General features: G+C 26.0%; 1 protein-coding gene across 3 annotated transcripts in view; it reads right to left on the reverse strand.

Moving 5' to 3' along the window:
- The window catches only part of LOC106871755 (double-stranded RNA-specific adenosine deaminase), a 79,446-nt gene that overhangs the window by 30,897 nt on the left and 45,788 nt on the right, over window positions 1-2,761 (reverse strand). The window lies entirely within an intron of this gene.

Raw genomic sequence — 2,761 nt, forward strand, 5'->3', positions numbered from 1 at the left:
GAGATAACATTATCCATACATAAAAAGACGGAATTCATTCATTGTAGCAAACAGGATTAAAAAATAATGACAGTTTGAAAGGTAGGACAATCTCCCTTATGTAAACAAAAATAACATTAAAATACTATGACAACAATATTTTGTTTTTGTAATTGATTTAAATATAATTTTGAAATATTTCAACATTCAGTTTAGTATCTATTTCAAAAGCTTAAACATTTAATTTGTTTCGGAAAAAAACAATTTTATTAAGTTGCTTTATTTATACTACCATTTATATTTTCATAAAAACATTGGTTTAATATCTCTTATGGAAAAGACTATATTATTAATGTACAATTAGAAATGAAATTTATTGTGACTATTCAAACCATGATTTTATATTATTCTTGTAAATCAGAACTTTAGCATTGTAATATATTCTTCCTAGCTAATATTAAACCTTTTTGATACCAACCAATTTGAGCCCCCCCACTCTTGGTTCTATGATATAAACTTCAGATTTTAAAGTGATCTACATTAAAACTTACCATCAAGGTTTCACATAAATTTACATTTCAAACATCAGCTTAATAATGCCGAAGTTATTTTATTAAATTCCTCATTATCTTTAAAACCAATTAAAACAACAAGTGTAATTCAAAAGAAACAGAGTAACAAAATGGTTAAATATGTAATAAAATAAAATATTTTTCACACATTTCACTAAGTATAAATATTTATATATTATACCACATAACATTTATGTTATATTTCTAATAAGTTAACAGTCTGTTTACATATTTGAGTATTTTTTTAATAGTTTTGTTTTTTCACTATTTCCTTTCACTCACTTCAATGTTTATCCCCCAGTTCTTGATATAAGTTATAAATTAGTTGCCTTGCTTACAGATTTTATGTATAAGCAATGTTTTCAAATAAGTATCTTATTTTACTATAGTACATTTATATATAGATGGAGAGAGCGAGAGTATGTGTTTGTGTTGAAGAACACTAAAGTATGGTATAAAAATTTGCCAAGTAGTGAACAGATAAATCAAACAGCTGCATATCTAACTGAAACACATTGGGCAGGGAGACTACCTACAAATAATTAGAAATGGAAGGTGAGATTCTAAAGAAGGAAAAGAAGTTATCCATTTCAGAAAAAACATAGGTTTAAAATATTTCAGAGTTCTAAATGCACTACATCTGCAAAGAAGGACTAGTTAAGAGTGTCTTTAGTGTAATTGGCATTAGGAAAAAAGATTCTATATAACTCAGGAGTACATATATTGCATAGCTTATTATCATAAGTGTATATCATATAGTGTGTGAAAGAACTTTCCAAATGATTTTGAAAAGGAATAAGAATTTATAGAGACTAAATATGTGATGATAATGAAGTGACTGTTCACATATTAGAGTTACAAAATAAATGTATGTTAACTATTTTTAAGGAGTTGGCAGTTAAGACAGTAAGACAGAGAGGAAAAATTGGTTATGACTAAAATGCAATAGACAAAATCTTTGCCAAACAATTTCCTGGAGAAGGTAAGTAGTAATATTTGTAAATTTACAGCTGCAAGAATTTTGTTGACCTTGTCGACTTTAGTTAAAGCAACTAATATTCTGGAATGCAATGCAATGCATTAGCGAGAATAGATGTCATCATAATTGAAAAGTGTGTAATTATGATCAATGATGCTGATTTCTTGCTTTGGATAAGAACAATACTATAGGATAGAGATACTAAGCAGGCAGTCACATGACAAATTAAAACTATTTAAAATGAGGGAATATCTCAATAATTATTAACAAATATTTAACTGAGGAATGAAATTTTTTAATATCTTTATACTAATCACTTTATATTACACTGTACTTGGGATTATAATCAATCTTAGCAGAAATAAGACTCCAAGACTTAGCAGAAATAAGACTCCAAAGAATCCAACCCCAGATGATGTGCATTACAAAAATTCCACATGTGTCTAAATCACCTTTACTATTATATTAAAACTCACGTATATCATGAATAATTAATTTATATCGATTAATCACTGATTAATGCTGATCAAAATTGCTTTAATACTTACTTTAATAAAAGTATGAATAAAATAATAAAATACATCAATCTCTGCTCAGTAATCTGGTTTTGTCATATTGAATAAAATAAATCAATCTCTATTGAACAGTCTGGTTTTGTCATAGCAGCATTATCTAAATAAATTCTATTGTAAATAAAGAACCTATTATAAATAAGAATTTCAATAACTACAACTCAACTATTTACATAAGAATACACTATATTTACATATATAGTTCTTTTAAGCAGTAACACAACAGTAAACAATAGTTAGTGAATTGATACGTTTTATAAATATTATATAACATAAAAGCAATTTATTTAATAGAAAATATTAATTTACAATAGTAAATTAATATTTTCTATTAACAGCAAATAACTGTTTATAAAACAGAATGTTATACTCTAGTATTCTTTTAAAATCGACTGTTAATTAAAACTGAGTAGTAAACAGTATACAGTTAGTTTTATTTAGATTAATCTTCACTGAATCTTAGGTGAAGACTTAATAATATATATCAGAAAGTAAAACAAGTGAAAGTTCTATCCATTATGGGAGTGCAAAATGTTTAGTTCATGTGTAAAAAGGTCTTGTTCATGTGCAGTATAATTAGTAGGTGGTGTAATTAATAAATTAATATGATCTAACAGCATCCTTCTTTTTAAATACATTATTAATTAAACCTATTTTTC

This window comes from Octopus bimaculoides, chromosome 5, assembly GCF_001194135.2.
Source record: "Octopus bimaculoides isolate UCB-OBI-ISO-001 chromosome 5, ASM119413v2, whole genome shotgun sequence".
Classification (NCBI taxonomy): domain Eukaryota; kingdom Metazoa; phylum Mollusca; class Cephalopoda; order Octopoda; family Octopodidae; genus Octopus; species Octopus bimaculoides.